This window comes from Cetorhinus maximus, chromosome 17 (genome assembly GCF_964194155.1).
Source record: "Cetorhinus maximus chromosome 17, sCetMax3.hap1.1, whole genome shotgun sequence".
Taxonomy (NCBI): Eukaryota; Metazoa; Chordata; class Chondrichthyes; order Lamniformes; family Cetorhinidae; genus Cetorhinus; species Cetorhinus maximus.
Window position 1 is genome coordinate 99,664,217 of NC_135895.1, and position 19,182 is coordinate 99,683,398.

Consider the following 19,182-nt stretch of genomic DNA (forward strand, 5'->3'; position numbering starts at 1 on the left):
TCGTGCATCCACACTCCGACAATCCAAAGGCCGAATATTTGGACTGATGATTTGAGAATTGCTCCACGTGGCTGCATTAATTATTCTGCGGCTATACCTTTAAGATCATTCCTCATATGGGAAAAGTGAGAAGTATTTATTATTATAGGAAGATGCAGTGCTATGGGGAATGAGTAGGGCTGTGGATTGTTCCAGCAAAAGAACCAGAGACACAATAGGCTGGATTTTAACTTTCCAACTTGCTGGTCGTGGGGAAGCCAGAAGGCTTCAAAACACAAATGTCAATGGTTTTTTTAAATGCATTTACATCTGATTTCCTGATTTCCTGACTAATTAACATGAACAGGCATGGTGACCACCTGCACCCATGTATTTCAGTCCAACTATTTAAAGAGACCGTGCCAGGATGAAATTGAAGCATTGTATGGATGCTCAGACACAGCCAAATCCCGCAACAATGAAAACAGAAAACGCCAGAAATATTCAGCAGGTCAGGCAGCATCAGTGGAGCGAGAAACAGAATTAACATTTCAGGCCGATAACCTTTCATCAAGCCCCTAGATCAAATGAATCATCATGGCGACTTTCTGCTAATTGTACCCATGTGCAGGTCTTCGAGGCCACTAAAAATTAAGCTGCTTTTTTTAAGTGCAAGCACACTAATAGGCTTGTATGTATGTATATAAAATTATATAATTCACTAAGGGACTGACTACAGTACGCCATTGTAACTAGCAAATAGTTTTGTTGAGTGTTTTTGAAGTCATTTTCAGTTATTTAGTATGGATTATTCATGTAGTAGACTAGACACTGATTGAAAAGGCTTATTTTTTGTAATAAGCTAATTTTCAATGGTATTAATCAAACTGCAGCAAATTACCATTCTTAAAACAAGCAAAACAAAATGTTCTGAAACCCTGTTGAGTGCATTGGTTCATGGCAGGTTTTATATTCGTCAATATAAAATTGAGTTTGAGCGGAAACTTGAGAAAAGGAAACACTTCTCAAAGCTAGTGCAAATTTAGGGCACAGTTTGCACTTGGATCCTTGATTATTCCCAAGGCAGAACTTGCTGTATTCCATAATGTTCTTCAGTATTTCCTTAAATTGGAAACAAAAAATAAAAAATACCTGGAAAAACTCAGCAGGTCTGGCAGCATCGGCAGAGAAGAGCACAGTTGACGTTTCGAGTCCTCATGAACCTTCAACAGAACTGTTCAGTTCTGTTGAAGGGTCATGAGGACTCGAAACGTCAACTGTGCTCTTCTCCGCCGATGCTGCCAGACCTGCTGATTTTTTGTTTTGGATTTCCAGCATCTGCAGTTTTTTGTTTTTATTTCCTTAAATTGGGCTGGACTTAGGATGCTGAACCGTGGCAATTTAAATCAGTTGAGTTTGTACAGCAACAGAGCCTGAACATCCCTGGTGAAAAAAAGACAAATTTAATGGCAATGAATGCAGCCTGTGCCAAACTAGTTGGGGCTAGTTTAATGAATATGGGAAGTCACAATAAAAGTCCTATGAATTAAGCTCAATAGAAGAATAGTCCTTTTGTCCAATCGTGCGGTGGTAGCAGGGACACTCATATTTAAACAGATGCATGTTATAACAGTAAGCTCTTGTGATCCTTCTTGCACTGGACCCACTGACCAGTTTAGAGTCCAAGTTATATCCAGTACTCTGCAGAGGTTTCAGAGAACATCAAAAAGGATCATTTCCAGGCTTGGGGCTCCAAATATTTGAGGAGAGGTTCACACTATCATGTCCCAGTATATTCTGAACTTCAAACTAATTTCTGCATTTAAAAAAAAACTGACCACAAAAGCTATAAAAACAGCTGGCCACCCGAGGATCATCTAACTCCTCTTGTGGATTGAAACCAGTCCCCTGTCCCAAGAGGGTACAAAAGGAACCTTTCAGACTGATGTTGTATCAACGCCCCTTCCCTGAAACTAATTCAAAAGGGTGATAACAATTGAATGGGTTTTTCAAATACAAAGGCACTTGCCATCTCAAACTCCCAAGGTGTAAAATACACAGCACAGAATGTTTAATTGACATAACCACACCCGTTACTTGGAAAAGGGCTTTGAACTTGTACAAATCACACGATGAGACAGCCATACTTCCTGTTTGCTTTTAAAATAACAGCAAGAGGCTGTCCTGCAGACAGAGTTCCGCCAGAAATCATTGAACCAGCTGTAAGTCATCCAAGCAGCCAAAGTAATAAACAGCAATACCTTGAAAGCGGCAGAAGGACTCCACCCCTCCCCCACAACATGTTTTTAGCTTTGAGTTCACCTGAGAACCGGCCTCCTGGAAATTCAACTACAAGAAGCCTCATGGCTGACTGAGAATCCGCTACTTTACAAGACCTTCACTTTAACTAAAGAATCAATTTCATCTAAAAATCTACAGGCCTGCCATGAGGAGACTGATGCAATTATAAGTTGCAATTGCATTGTTTTACCTTCATCCACATCTAATCTTTGTGTGTATGAGATGTTGCATGTTAAATTCCAGGGCAAGTGTGTGATAATAAGTAACCTTGTTTATTCTAAAACTCACCAAAAAAGCTTGCTGCTGGAATTATTTAAATTGGGACACACACTTCAAAGATAAGGAAAACACATACCTCAAACATGCTGATCACAGACAGTAAAAAGAAATACATAAATTATTTTTCACTAGGGAATAGATAACTGAAAGAAGACTTGATCCAGGCCTTAAAAGTGCTGAATGGCCTGGATAATTTTTTTTTATTCATTGACAGGATGTGGGCTTCACTGGCTGGGCCAGCATTTATTACCCATCCCTAGTTGCCCTTGAGAAGGTGGTGGTGAGCTGCCTTCTTGAGTTTGTCTCCAGCAATGGGCAGGGGAGTGTGAAGAGAGATATGTTTCCTATAATCCAGACACCCAATGAAACTCATAACTGTCTAAGGAAGAGATATTAACAATGCAAAGTACTGGATTTTTAAAATGTATTCTTTCATGGGATGTGGGTGTCACTGGCAAGGCCAGCATTTGTTGCCCACACCTAATTGCCCTTGAACTGAATGGTTTACTAGGCCATTTCAGAGGCAGATAAGAGTCAACCACATTGCTATGGGTCTGGAGTCACATGCAGACCAGCAGATTTCCTTCTCTAAAGGACATTAGTGAACCAGTTGGGGTCTTACAACAATCAATGATAGTTTCATAGCACCATCTTGATAATTACAGATTTATTAATTGAATTTTAAATTCCAACAGCTGCTATGGTGGGTTTTGAATTTATGCCCCCAAAGCTTAAGCCTGGGGCTCTGGATCACCAGCCTAGTGACTTTACGACTATGCCACCATCTGCCCCATGCTATTGAAGCAATGGCTGCCACAGACAGACACACCAAAAACCTTTTGGAAATACACAATGGGTGAAGTATTTCAAGCCAAGGCTGGCCAGCTACCAGAGAGAGATTGTAAGTGACACAGAATCAGGAGATTCTTTGGCAGAGGCTGAAGGCTGCCTTCTCATCTTTTTTCTCTTTTTAAATAAGTGTTTCGTCCAATTTGAGAAGCCAACTCTACCAGAAACCTACCAGCGAACCAAGATTTTGTAGTAATTGCAACATGTTCTACATCTGAGCGCATCCAAGAAACCAGCTAACCTAAGTCAGCCACAACATTTAAAATCTATGCTGCAAGGAAAATCAAAGGACATTAGCCCCATATTCTTTTATCTCTTTTTTTTATTGGACTCTATCTCCCCTTATTTCTGATACCTGTGCATGTGTCTGTGCATGTGTGTGTGTGTGTGTGTGTATGACCTAAAGCCTGCATGAGGGCTGAATGCTTGATCTGCATTTTTATTATTTTTCTTGGGCTTAGTGGTTAATAAATTTTCTTTTTGACTCAAAAAAACCTTGTTTGATTGTCTCTTTATTACTCACAGCTTAAACAGTTAAATACATTCTGATTTGGAAAAGTCATATCCCAATGAAAAATAAACTTAAACCTTTGTTATGAGCAACCAAGGAGGTTGAATAGAGGGGAGTCCATTCGCCCATTCTCACCTGGTCGTAACACACTGAAGAAAGACACTTCTCTTCCACACAATAATGAATATATTGAGAGATTTCCAGGAAATGTAGATAAGGTGGCAATTGGTTTTAACAGAAAACATGGATTAGGATTTCCTGAAGGACAGAGTTGAAGATTATGGAGATAAGCATAGATTTAGAAGATCACATGCTCCACTGGGTTCCAGTGCCAAAAGAGCTTGGATGTGCAAGCAATGCAGGACAGCCACAGCCAGTATTCAATAACAGAAGATGCACGGCAGGAATTCACCAAGGCTCCTTCAACAGGACCCTCCAAACCCACGACCACTACCATCTGGAAGGACAAGGGCAGCAGACACATGGGAACACCACCACCTGCTAGTTCCCCTCCAAGTCACTCACCATCCTGACTTGGAAATATATCGCTGTTCCTTCACTGCTGCTGGGTCAAAATCCTGGAACTCCCTCCCTAACAGCACTGTGGGTGTACTTACACCACACGGACTGCAGCTGTTCAAGAAGGTGGCTCAGCACCAGTTTCTCAAGGGCAATTAGGGCTGGGCAATAAATGCTGGCCCAGCCAACGAAGCCCACATCCCATGAATGAATTTTTTAAAAAGTAGGTTGGACAGTTAGGGAAATTCAAGAGATGGGTCTGTGGGAAAATGCATGGGAATACGCTGGTCAATGGAGGAAGCAGGCTTAACTATCAAATGGCTTTTTCCCTATAACCTTATGTGCAAAGAAATATCAGCTTTGGAATGAACACTCCTTATGCATAATTAACTTTTCTTTCTTTAGGTGAATAGGAACATGTCAATATATGAACGAATGAGATCTCAACACCTCCAACATGGCGGAGAAAGAAAGGGGGAAATAAAGTATTTGCATTTATTTAACACCTCTCTCATTTTTTGCACATTTCAAAGTCTTTCAAAGACAGTGAAATACTCCTTAAGAGTAGACACTGTTATGAAGGGAAAAGTATCAGCCAAATTGCCGCAGCAAGATTCCACAGATTTCAAATGAGATAACTCATTAGATAATTTGTATTGATGGTGATGGTAGGGAGGTGAATGTTGGCTAGTACACCACAAATCCCATGCTCTTCTTCAAATAGTGCCAAGGGATGAACTGGTGGATGGTGCTTTAGTTTAATGTCTCATCCAAAATATAGTATCAGGCTAATGCTGCTCAGAAGCATCAGCCTACATTGTATTTAAGCCTCAGAGACAGCCTTGAACCCATGACTTTCTGACAGGTGAGAGTGTAACAATTGAGAGAAGCTAACACTGGGCAGAATCATCCATGCGATTGGTGTCTGGCGTGTTCGGTAGTTTAAGTGGGTAATATGGCGAGAAGACCAAAAATCAGTTTCACGACATCATGAAACCAGTTCGTGATTGGCCTCTTCGCCCATCGATGGCCTTGGTCCTTGCCATCGTACATCAGGAACCTCATTCTAAAAAGTCTGCATTTTTTTATTTATTCATTCATGGGATTGGGCATTGCTGGCTGGGCCATCATTTATTGCCCATCCCTAGTTGCCCTTGAGAAGGTGGTGGTGAACTGCCTCCTTGAACCACTGCAGTCCATGTGGTGCAGGTACACCCACAATGCTGTTAGGAAGGGAGTTCCAGGGTTTTGACCCAGTGACAGTGAAGGAACGGCAATATATTTCCAAGTCAGGATGGTGAGTGACTTGGAGGGGAACTTCCAGATGGTGGTGTTCCCATCAATCTGCTGCCCTTGTCCTTCTAGATGGTAGTGGTCGTGGGTTTGGAAGGTGCTGTCTAAGGAGGCTTGATGAATTCCTGCAGTGCACCTTGTAGATGGTAAACACTGCTGCTACTGTGCGTTGGTGGTGGAGGCAGTGAATGTTTGTGGATGTGGTGCCAATCAAGCGAGCTTCTTTGTCCTGGTTGGTGTCAAGCTTCTTCAATGTTGTGGGAGCTGCACTCATCCAGGCAAGTGGGGAGTATTTCATCACACTCCTGACTTGTGCCTTGTAGATGGTGGACAGGCTTTGGGGAGTCAGGAGATGATTTACTCGCCACAGAATTCCCAGCCTCTGACCTGCCCTTGTAGCCACAGTATTAATATGGCTGGTCCAGTTCAGTTCCTGGTCAATGGTAACCCCCCAGGATGTTGATAGTGGGGGATTCAGTGATGGTAATGCCATTGAATGTCATGGTGGTTAGAATCTCTCTTTTTGGAGATGGTCATTGCCGGCAATTTTGTGGCGTGAGTCTCCTTTGAACTGCCTCCAATGCCAGTATATACGGGGACCAGAACTGTACTCCAGGTGCAGCTTCACCAACACCCTGTACAGGTATAACAAGACTTCCCATTTTTAAACTCCAACCCCCTAGCAATACAGGTCAAAATTCCATTTGCCTTCTTAATTACTTGCTGCACCTGCATGCTAACCTTTTGTGTTTCATGCACAAGAACACCCAGATCCCTCTGGGCTGCACTTTTTTGAGGTCTCTCTCCATTTAAATAATAGTCGGCCTTTTGATTCTTCCTACCAAAGTGCATGACTTTACACTTTCCTACATTAAACTCCATCCACCAAGTTTTGCCCACTCACTCAATCTATCAATATCTCCTTGCAGATTCCTTATGTCCTCATCACAACATGCCCTCCCACCTGTTTTTGTATCATCAGTAAATTTGGATACATTACACTCTGCTCCATCCTCCAAGTCATTAATATAGATAGTAAATAATTGAGGCCCTAGGACTGATCCTTGTGGCACTGCACTAATTACGTCTTTCCGACCTGAAAAAGACCCGTTAATCCCGATTCTCTGTCCTCTGTGTGTTAACCAATCCTCAATCCATGGTAACATGGACAGCTTCAATAACTGAGGAGTCGTGAATGGTGTTGAACATTGTGCAAGCATCAGCAAACACCCCCACTTCTGACCTTATGATGGAAGGAAGGCCATTGATGAAGCAGCTGAAGATGGTTGGGCCTAGGACACTATCCTGAGGAATTCCTGCAGTGATATCTTGGGACTGAGATGACTTACCTCCAACAACCACAACCATCTTCCTTTGTGCTGGGTATGACTTCAACCAGTGGAGAGTTTTCCCACTGATTCCCATTGACTCCAGTTTTGCTAGGGCTCCTTGATGCCACACTTGGTCAAATGCGGCCTTGATTTCAAGGGCAGTCACTTTCACCTCACCTCAGGAGTTCAGCTCTTTTGTCTATGTTTGAACCAAGGCTGTAATGAGGTCAGGCGCTGAGTGGCTCTGGCAGAACCCAAGCTGAGCATCAGTGAGCAGGTTATTGATAGCACTGTTGATGACCTCTTCCATTGTTTTACTAATGATCAATGGGCAGTAATTGGACAGATTGGATTTGTCCTGCTTTTTGTGTACAGGATATGCCTGAGTAATTTTTCACAATTGCCAGGTACATGCCAGTGTTGTACTGGAAGTGTTGTAGCTGTACTGGAACAGCTTGGCTAGGGGTGCGGCAAGTTCTGGAGCACAAGTCTTCAGTGTTATTGCCGGAATATTGTCAGGACCTGTAGCCTTCAGCCGTTTCTTGATATCATGTGGAGTGATCTGAATTAGCTGAAGACTGGCATCTGTGATGCTGGGGACCTCCGGAGGAGGCCGAGATGGATCATTGACTGTGCACTTCTGGCTGAAGATTGTAGCAAATGCTTCAGCCCTATCTTAATTAAGGCTAGCCCAAGGGATTCATCCCCGCCGGATCGTCTGCTGCCATGCCAACATGTTTCACAACAGCATATAAAAGGCGTCCACTTGGCTGGCTGCACTTTGAGGGGAGCTCGGAGGTGAGTGCACAGTAATGTTACGGAGCGCTCACAAGGGTCACCTATTGGACTTGAATGTTGAGGCGACTTTGCGGGGGAGAGGGGGACAAAGGCTGGCCTGCGGTTCAAGGTAGTGCACAAGCACAGGCGGGTGGGGGCGGTGGGTGGGCGAGGGAAGTAGTCACGGATTAGGGATACCTTGTATAAAGTGACCATTCCTCTGCAGCCGAGACAGTTCAGGTGCAGCCACATTGACATGTGTTGAGTCGGGCCTGTTAGCTTATCTGCCCAGTCAAGCAACATAGAGGTATGAAAGTGCCACCAAGTGCTCTGGAGCTTTTCACCCCTCGGGCACAAGCTGCAAACCAATGAGCATTTCAGTGGAGAGCAGAACAGCTGGACGACCGGGCACATTGTACAATCTCCTTGCTAAAGCTGGACATGGAGCAGTCACTGGTGGAGGCGCTCACAGCCTCTTGCAATGTCAGCATCCCGGTTTGGACCAGTCTCCCCCATGGTTCAAGCTAACAGGGCAGCTTAGCAGTGCAGGTTAGGAGAATGCCTGTGCCTGAGCTGAGAGCACAACATGCAGCCCAGTGGACAAAGCTGCTGCCAATCAGTCAGGTGGAGTGGGGTGGAGGAGGATGGGGCCTTGAGTAGCCATGCCACGCACTAATCTCTGGCCATCCAACTGGTGGCCAGCACTCTCCAGAGTGCATTAAGGGGCCTTCAGACTCAACTAAGAGAGGCTCTTAGTACACACATGCTAACCCTCTCTCTTTAATCCTGCAGGAGGAGTACATCAGGATCATGGAGCCTGGTGAACTAGTTGTATGCCCTGTGGAGTACAGAGAGCGAAGACGACAATGAAGAGAGCGACTGAAGCACCTGGCTGCACAGAGGGAAGAGCAACACCCTCAGGAAGAAGGGACGGCTGGGGCTCCTGCACACGCCGCTGAAGAGCCACAGCGTGCCATCACTGGTCGGCACCTAACCAGGCCCAGGATCTAAAGGTGCTGCCTTTCATTCCTGCAGATGACCGAGAACGAATGTCACCGATGACTGCGCAAGTCTAGTGAACTGGTTGGTAACATCTGCCAGCTACTGCAGGATTTGGTGCCACAGGGACATGGAGGGCATCCACTGCCAGTGGCTGTCAAAGTGACAACAGTGTTCTATTTTTCTGCCAGTGGCTCCTTTCTTGGCTCCACAGGTGACCTCTGTGGGATATCACAAGCCTCCACCCACAAATACATCCATGAGGTCATGGATGCCATCTTCGTGAGGGCACACAACTTTGTGCATTTCACCCGGGACCAGGGGAGCCAGGATGCAAGAGCGACTGGATTTACCCAGATCTGAGGTTTCCCACAGGTGCAGGTTGCCACGGACTGCACTCCTGTGGTGCTCAGATCTCCGTCCCAACAAGCGGTCAACTACCTCAACTGCAAGGGCTTCCATTCGCCAAATGTACAGCTGGCGTGTGACCACCACAAACACATCCTGCAGATCTGTGCATGGTTTTCAGGGAGTGTCCAGGAAACCTACATTCTCAGTCAGCCACAGATCCCTGACGGCTTCCAGGGTCCACAGAGGCTGCAGGGTTGGCTCCTCGGGGACAAGGGTTACCCACAGAGGTTGTGGCTGATGACACCCATGCAGAGGCCTCAGACTGCAGCAGAGCGAAGGTATAACGAGGCTCATGCTGCAACTCGCAACTTGATGGAGCAAACCATCGGGAGGCTGAAAATGAGGCTCCAGTGCCTGGACCGGTCTGGTGGAGCCCAGCAATACAGTCCACAGAGGGTGTCACACATCGTCATTGTCTGCTGTGCCCTTTACAACCTGGCGCTGCAACAGGGAGAGGAGAGGAGATGCCTGAGGAGGAGATGGAGGAGCTGGAGGTCTCCTCCACTGTGGAGGACATCGATGGGGATGAGGGCGAGGAGGCTCTTGAAAGTGACAATGATGGTAATGAGGCCCTCATGCTAGCCAGATGAGGTAGGCAAGCTCAGGAGGCTCTCATAGCTGCTACATTTGTGGAGGATGGTGATGACTTGCAGTGAGGAGACACCATAGATCCTCACGTTGCACCTATGAACGTTTGACTCCAGTCTGGCTTATGGCAGCGCACATAACCCCTGTGATAATGCTCTTGTCATGGAAACACAGTGGAGGCCCTAATAGTCGCTCGATCGCAGGAGGATGATGACAACATGCAGTGAGGACACTCCATAGATCTTCACATAGCATCTGAGAATGTCTGACTCCTGTCTGGCTGAGGGCAGCTCGCTTTCGCTCTGTGATCAGGGTCATATCATAGAGACGCAGTCATGAAACTTTAGGAGCACCTGACCTTTTGTCCACCTTCAGCACCTGAGCCCTTCAGGAGCACAGCATCAGTGGTCACAGATACTGAAGAGATGTGGGCCAGCCCCACCTTAAAGGTGCTGAGAGCACACAGAGAGAATGAGTGAACTCTGTGGCGCCTGCCCACTACATTCTGGCAGCAATGACCAGCACCGCCGAGGTGCAGGCATCAGTAATGTGTCCAGGGAATGTGAGGCCGGACCATCACTTTGGTCTGAAGGCTGCACAGAGCACAGGGAAGAGGCCCTGGACTGAGACACCTGCCTTTATTTTATACAGAAAGGTTTCACATCTGAGTGACACGAACACTGCTCATCAGAACAAGGAGCCATAGACAGGGAGACATTCCTGGGAGTTTATTGACAATAGTGAACATTATGTACAAGTGATTAACACCCGTGCCCAGGCTGTGCAACTATATCTTCTTAACGTTTTTGTTAATTTAGTTTATTGTTTTGACTCAAAAGAGTTACATCTTCTTAACCTTCCTAATCCTGCTGCTACGTCTTGGTGCTCCCCGGACGTCCACAGCAGAGGTGGAGGCAGCCTGCTGACTGCTATGACCTGTCTGTGATGACCTTGGTAGGCGTCCTCCAGAGCACCGAGACCTGGAGGGCCCCGGCCTGCTTTTGGGGTCCTGCTGTGTGGCAGTGGCACCCTCCTCAGCCTGTGGAGCTGGAGCTGCTGAGGTCACAGGGAGAGGGGATTCAGATGGGTCAGACGCTCCTGGAGTCACCTGGTTGGATGGCCCTGGAGTGTGCACCAGCTGATCCTCCTCCCTATGGGTGCCCAAGGGTCCCTTGCTGACTCCTTGAGGAGAAGGGGTAGCTGGAGTGAGATCGAGCTGCCCAGCAGCCCCCTCACATACACACTGTTGGAGGCCAACTATGGCATCAATGATGGAGTTCAGCCTGCGCAGCAGTGCAGGAGTGACGTCCTGAGCTAAGGTCTCCATGGCAGCCGCCATCCTACCAGTGTTGACCTCAGCGTGTTGGCATGCAGCGCTATCACCTCAGAGTGAAGGCAGACGGACTCCTCCATCAAACCTTGCAATCTGAGCAGGGACATCCCTTCCTGATGTTCCCGAGCTTGCCTTTGCAGCTCCAGCAACTGTGACATGACCGAGTCCAGAGGCTCGTCATCTGACTCGGACTCAGCAACGTTCTGGCCTCCAGCAGCCCTCCGAGTGCCGGGGACCTGGGAAATCCCTGCCTCCACTTGCTGTGGATCAGAAAGTGTGATGTGCTCACCGGATTGTGATCCTGAGGCTGTTCTAAAGGTGGGTCCCGTCAAGGTGTGTGCCTCTGAGCTGGTGGAGGGTGTGGGTGAGGCTGTGATGGAACTTCAGGGAGGGAGTCTCCAGATTCCTCTTCAGAGGTTTCTTCAGGGCTTGATTGGGGTCCTGGGTCATGGTCTCCGAAGGCTGTTTGGCAGATCTGCCTACGGAAGCAAGGGGAGATAATTAGTGCATGGCAGTGGCCTGTGAAACAGGACACATCATTCACAGCATGGTTGTCTGCTGGATGTTGCACTGCTGGATCCTCACTTGGTACAGCGCTGCCAACCTCACCTTCAGCACAGGAACAGTCCAGATCCTCGCCAGCCAGCTGGATGGCTCTGTTTTCAAAGTCCATGAGGACCTTGACTTCAGGCATTCCTCCACCAGTCTGCGACACCTCCCTCTTGTTGTGTGCCAGCTTGTCCTGCATGGATAGGGATGGAGAGAGTGTAAGTAGGATGCCTGCTGGGCCAGATGATAAGTATCCCTGACCTGTGTGGGTGGTGAGTGGTCCCATGCACTGGATGATGACAATGATGGTGTGTGTGAGAGAGTGAATGGTGATGTTCCTTGAACTGGCAGTGAGTGAGGGCCCTGTGGGTGTGTGATGGGTTTGTGAGTGTGTGAGTTGGGAGTGATGTGAAGAGTGACTTACCCTGGCGGAACATAGGAGATCATTCATCCTCTTGCGGCACTGGGTGGCTGTCCTCTTTTGCAGGGCGTTGGTGTTGACCATCACTGCCACCGTCTCCTGAGCCAGATGAGTGATGTTGCTGCCCATCCTGCAGCCACAGCAGGGGTAGAGGACATCATGGCAGGCCTCCACTGCGTCCACAAGGCGCTCGCGGGATGCCTTATTGAACCTGGGGGCTGCAGTCTTTTTGCCTTTCAGAGCTTTGCAGCACTTGCGCGCTGGAAGCACTGAGAAGTGTGCACATGGCTGGACTTTAAATGTGGCACCGAGACAATGAAGCAGCAAGGTGATGGTGTGTAGGGCAAATGAGAGCCCGCCCACCATAGGAACAGCATGTTTCCTGTGAATTCAAAATTAATGCGTCATGTTTGGGCTGATACGATATGAGAAGCTGCCATTGCGACTGGCAGGTAAAAGGTTATTTTACCTGCCCGCTACCGCACTAAGTGCAAATTTGGGACAATTCCGCCCACTATATTGGTCACTTTTCCCCTTGTTCATTCTTACTTCCCTTATTCATTCAACTCAAGTAGTTTTTCTCCTTGGGCTCCTTGGAGCCGATTGTAAAATTTGTAGAGCACAAAGCTGTAATCTGGACACTGATACATCTCTAAGCTGTATCCTACACTTGAGACCTACAACAGGGGTGAGAAAAAAGACCTCATATACCAATTACACTCCCAAAATAAAGTGAGTTTTTTCTTTTTGCTTTGAAAGTGCAACCTGAAGTAAGTTAATATGGTAAAGTCAATGCAATGCATGGGCATAATGTGGCCATCAACAACAGCCAGGACCTTCCTGCAATCAACACAGACTTTGTAGCTTATGATTTGCACAAACAATTTTAAGAACTCGGGAATCTCACAGTCATGGGCATATGTAATGTTGACAAATGTGGTTAATTGGCAGCATTAGGGGAATACAACAGAGGCCACTGCCAAAACAAAGAATCAAGGGAGATTCAGTGCAGGACACTATGTGATGTCGCACAAGGTGATAGCAAGGATGAGGAAACTGGAAGTGCTGTCTTGTGGGTTAAGCTGGCTACAGTGAATTGCTACTGCATGTGAAGGAGATAAACAGTATTTGCAAAAGGAAAGAACAATAATTGTTTTAATGGCCAACCCTCGAAACACATTGCTGAAAGATTATAGTGAAACCTCTGCAGTTACTGCATCCAGCAACCTTGCAGAATTTAATGCTGCACTATTTTTAGATAAAGCTACTGAGTATAAAACTGTAGCTGGAACAGCCACAAACAGAACACAGATCAGCGTCAATCTCAATAGCTCCATAGCTGACAGCGCTTCTGAAGGAATCAGTTTTTGAAGAAGAGTGCTGTAAATTCAGATCATTGACTAAAAATGATATGCAGCAATTGGGCTCAGCAATTATTTTCTGGGTCAGTTGCTGAAACTGACCTATTTGTTATTATCAATTTGAGGATGTTAATGTTAAAATACTTAATCATTGTGCTCACTGTTTGTTTTAATAAGGGGTTGATTTACTGAAATGACTTACCTAATAGTCCAGTAAATAGAATTATGTTGAAACCAGAGCTACTTCCTGTTTAAATTTTGGGCTAAACATTTTGAAATACAAAATCTATTAGTAAAAGAATGATTGAGTTCTGGTTGAATTTTTTTCACAAGACAAAAATGAATAAAAGGTTGTCAATTTTATTATTCATTCATGTTAGCAGTCTAATTAGAATAGAAAGGGAAACCAAGGGCTTAATTTGCCATCAGACTAGACACAAATGCTATCTGCCCAAGAGGGAATCTATTCTCAAAAGATCGTTTGTACCCGCATTGCCCGGTCTCCTGAGAAAGAATGTGCTGATGGACATAGTAAACAACCAGCAACTTCTCCTTGCTTAGCAGGGACAAACAGGTTTCTCAATCTGCGCACAACAAAAATGTGTCCAAGGTATCCAGTTCTCAGATTTATTTGGAGATTAGATGTTTGGAGGGTGTATTGCGACAAATTTAGACAATATTAGTTTTGCAGCTACTAGAACATGAAAGAAAGAACATTCAGAGAAATAGCAACGTAGAAACAGGGGTAAGCCATTTCGCCCCTCACACCTTTCCACCACTCAGTGAGACCATGGCTGATCTGCGACCTAACTACTCATAACCGCCATTACTCTGTATCGCTTAATACCTTTGGATAACAAAAATCTATTATCTCAGTTGTAAAATTAACAAGGGATCTAGCATAATTGCCATTTGTGGAAGAGAGTTCCAAATCTCTCCCTCCCTTTACATGTAAAGTGCTTCCTAATTTCAGTGCTGAGAAGTTTGATTCTCACTTTTAGACTCTGGCCCCTAGTCCTAAATTCCCACCCAGTAGATAGAGTCTCTCTTTATCCACCATTTGTTCCCTTTAATATCTCGAAAACTTCAATCAAATAGCCCCACAAAAATTCCAAGGAGTATAACCTGAGTTTGTGTAATCTCTAATAATTTAATCCTTGGTTTCATGTACATTTCTAGTAAGTATATGCTGCACTCCCTCTAAGTCCAATACATCCTTTCAAAGTTGTGGTATGCAGAACTGAACACAATACTCCAGGTGTGTCTAACCAGGACTTTACATAGCTGCAGCATAATTTCTACTCCCTTGAATTCTCATCATTGTTGGCATCCTTCCATCTGTGTAAGATGATGGGCATGCAGTAAATCAAAGCCACTGGGGATAGGTTAGCTTCATAGGGTGCACTTTTGCTGATAGCTGAAGAGACTAATCCATGAGAGAGAGATTCTGCTACAAGTTCCACATATGAAATGGTTATCAGGTGTTACGGTTGGTAGTTGTTTTCTGCATTGGCACCTTTGCAAAGCCTCTGTAGCCAGTGATCGTCGTAGTGACGCACACCAGCCCACAGGTGATGTCACCATTTTCCTCTGTGGTCAGCTAATGTCTCCCAGGTACGAGAGCGAATGTTTATGGCTTTCGTGTTATGCTTGCAAGCACCCTTGAAGCAGAGCTTTGGGCATTGTACTGGTTGTCTGGCTCCGGCTGCCTCACCATGCAGAAAGTCCTAGGTACAGGACCATCTTCTATCCTGCAAATGTGCCCAAATCGGGTAAAGTTGACCCTGCTTAGTGATTGCCAGTATACCTGGGAGATTTGCCTTTGAAAGAACTGTCACATTCGTGCTTTTGGCCCGAGGTTTCCAGAATGTGCTGCAAACAGCAAAGACGAAAGTTGTTGAGTTTCCTTTGATGAATACTAGTGCTCTCGATATAAAGGCCAGCATTCCATTAGCCTTTTTAAATTATTTTCTGTGCCTGTTCATGACATTTAAATACTCTATGTACCTGAACCTCAATATTTCTTTCGAACTCCATAGTTTCTAGCTTTTCACCATTTAGAAAATACCCTATTCTATCCATTTTATGTCCACAGTGGATTACCCCACATTTGTCTACATTGAAACCCATTTGACATAGTTTTCCATTCACTAATTAATTAATATCTTTGTAATGTTATCCTTCTATTTACATTGCTCACGATGCTGCCTATCTTTGCGACATGGTCAAATTTGGATATGTGGCTTTCTAACCCATCATTTAAATGTTTAATAAATATGATGAACAGCTGATGCCTCAACATAGACCCTTGGGGGACACCGCTAGTCACATGCTGTTAATTTGAGTTCCTGCCCGTTATCCTTTATCTTGGCATCCTGTACTCAGCCAATCTCCTAACCAGGTCAATAGTTTGCCTTCAGATTCTGAGTTTCAACTTTAGCTAATAGTCTATTATGAGCAATTTTACTGAATGACTTTTGGAATTCAATATATTATAAATAATACCCATAAACATCCCTCATGTCCAGTACTTCAGTCATCTCTTCAAAATGTTCAATCAGGCATGATCTACCCTTTACAGATCCATGCTGGCTCTTTCCAATCAGCTGAAATTGTTCAAAGTGTGCTTGATTTCCCTCTCTCACCTATCTTAAATAACAGAGCAACATGCACAAAGTTACATCCAAAGGAATGATTCCTGATCAAGAGAATTTTGGAAGATTATGGTGATTTGAAGATCTGCAATGTTCCCACTACTTCCTTTAAATCCATGGATGGAAATGATCAAGTCCTAGGTATTTGTTACTCTTTAATGCTATTATTTTCTTAATTCCTGTTATTTTGATTATATTAATTTTGGAGAGTCCTTGATCCAATACTAGCTGCTTTGGGATGTCTGTTATGCTGACCTCGTCCTCTACTGTAAATATTGGCACAAATTAATTGTTCAGCACGTCTGCTGTTTCCTTATTTTCATTGGCAATCATATTGTCATCAGTTTTCAAAAGACCCACATTGCTCATGAGCACAGTCGTCTAACATAAGTGTGAAAACAATTGTGTTGATTTTGATATTCCTTAATTTTCTTTTCAAATTCCTTTTTGTAATTCTTATTGTTTTCCCACCCTTTGCTGTTCCTTGGATTTCTCCTGCTTGACAGGATCTGTGCTATTTATTTCCACTTTTGTATTCTTTTTCTTAAAGTCTTATGTTGCCCCTTACCTCTTTAGTTGTCCATGGCTTTGTTTTGTGGCAAGCATAGTTAAGCTGGCTTGGTATCATATTAAATTCTTCTTGCAACAACTGCCACTGATCTTCGGTCATTTTACCCATTTTCTCAGTTTACTGTGGAGAGACTAGTTCATTGCAATGAAGTCAGCCTTACATAAAACTAAAATTTTAGTACAATAGCTGTTTCATGTTTCTCCCTTTCAAACATTACATTGAACTCAATTATGCAATGTTGGGTAATGTTCACACACCATTAGGCTGATAACTAAATATGGCTTAATACTCATTACTAAACCCAACATAGCATGTCTCTAATTGGTTCTAGAACATACTGTTGCAGAAAACGAAACTGAACATGTGGAATTCACTATCTTTCTGAGATGTGCCGGTTATCCCAAGCTATTCGCAAGTTAAGCGCCACTATTACAACCATTCTACCTTTACTGCATGCTTGTCTAACCTCTGCATGTATACAAGCTACCATTTCACAACTGCTATCAGGAGGCCTATACACAACTTCTGATGCAGCTTTAAACCCTTTTCCATCTCTTACAATACACGTGTGCCAGTTGGCCTAGTCTGAAGTGCCACAGTGCTGGCAAAGTTGTGTTTACGTTGCTTAATCCAAGAAAATTAAACTTCCGACAACTGTTTTTATTTAATAGGGCAATCATATGATATACCCACAGTTTTGTCACTTATGTAAAAATTATAAAGAACAAACTGTTCAAGATAGGTTATTGAAAGCAACATGTGACCCAATGATTGAACATGTTAGTACCATGGCAAACAATAGAACACGAGTCTTCCACCATCATCACTTAATATGGAATTTCAGTCCTCAGGCTTGGCGGGGTTGCGGGGAGAGTGTGGGGTGGGAGGGGGGGTCAATGGAAGTCGATGTGAGGTACAGTCAGAGTTCAAATCATTTTGCAAACGGAATTACAGGAAGGTAACCAGAAATTAACAAAAAGTTCATGCCCGACTCTCTTCTAAAAGAATCGATGCATTGCCTTAACCACAGCCACAGCTCCGTTGCATTTCACGTTTTTAGTCCTTCTTCTTTGTGTCTGGGATTTCTTGACAGTCTGTCTGCTGTTCTTAGAAAGGTTTATCAGTGTGAAGTTTCTGTGGACGAGAGAAACATTTTTTGTATTGCTGTGATGCAGGTTTGCAGCCACTATTCGTCTTTTAATGAATGTCCGTTCATGGCTCAATGATTTAGTTCAGCAGTGATTACAAGCAAGACCCTTCCCACCATCGCCGGAGGTAAGAAACTCATGTCTCCCTCCTAGAGGATCCTTGTAGAACAGTTGTGGAAGAAACCAGCATCAGGCTGTCAAGTGTGTTCAATTGGGGAATGGATTATGCTGTAGTGTCATTCCAAAAGGAAGGGAAGTCTATAAAATATAGTTAAAATTGGTAATTAAAATAAATGTGAATGCTTATAACTCATTATAATGTGCTTTTTATTACCATGGGTCTGTTTGTCTTGGGCTTTAAGAGGTCAACAAACGTGAGACTTAAAAACAAATGTTCAACAATAGTTAACCTTTGCTTATCAACTGATCAAAGCTGTTTGCTTACAAAAGTTTCCAAAAAGTAGAGGCCAGTATTATCAGGCTGATCTATCTTTGAATGTGAAGGAATGAATACAAGGTAAGCTGTGATTCAGTGTAGGTCTCTGGCCTCAAGAGTGTTGTGTTCCACTCCAGAGACTGGAGCACATAATCTAGGCTAACACTTCAGGGTAGTACTGAGGGAGTGCTCACCCAGAACAACAGTTACAATTAGCTTCCATAAACTGTGCTCAGGGAGACTAAATCAGCCAGGCTGAAGGAAGATGAAGAGCTTTCTTTGAAGTCAGAAAACTAAAATGTTAATGGGCTTAATGACTTTGTCAACAATGGGGCATTCTATCCTAACCACCAGCTACCCCAGTGACCCCACATAGCATCAAACTTATTTTAACACCCAGCAATAAGAAATTCCATTTTCATCTGCACATCCACAGGGTGGACAGTAAGTAACAGGTCTCGTAAACATTGGCGGCAATATTGGATAAGGCCTGAAAACCAGAGCGGGAATCCTGTTGCACCGTTAACCTGCTCCCATTGTTTTCAACAGAGGCAGCACGCAAAAGTTTGCGCTACCTGCTCATTTAAATGATGATAGCATGCAATCAGCTCTGAGCGAGCAATTGAGTGGCTGCGGGTCTGTGTAGTGGCAGCAAAATAGTAAGAGGCTTCGAGTTTGAGTTAGCACGTATGAATTAAGGCAACCCTGCACCTCTTAAAGGGGAAGTGCACTTTGGCAGGAGCAGGTGATGGAAGTCATTGTAAAATTGAGTTCAATCTGAAGTCAGCGGAGTGACACTGCTCTGAAGCTGCAGCTGGGGCTGCAACAAGTGGCAGATTTCAGTGAGGACCACCTGAAGCAGAAACATCTGA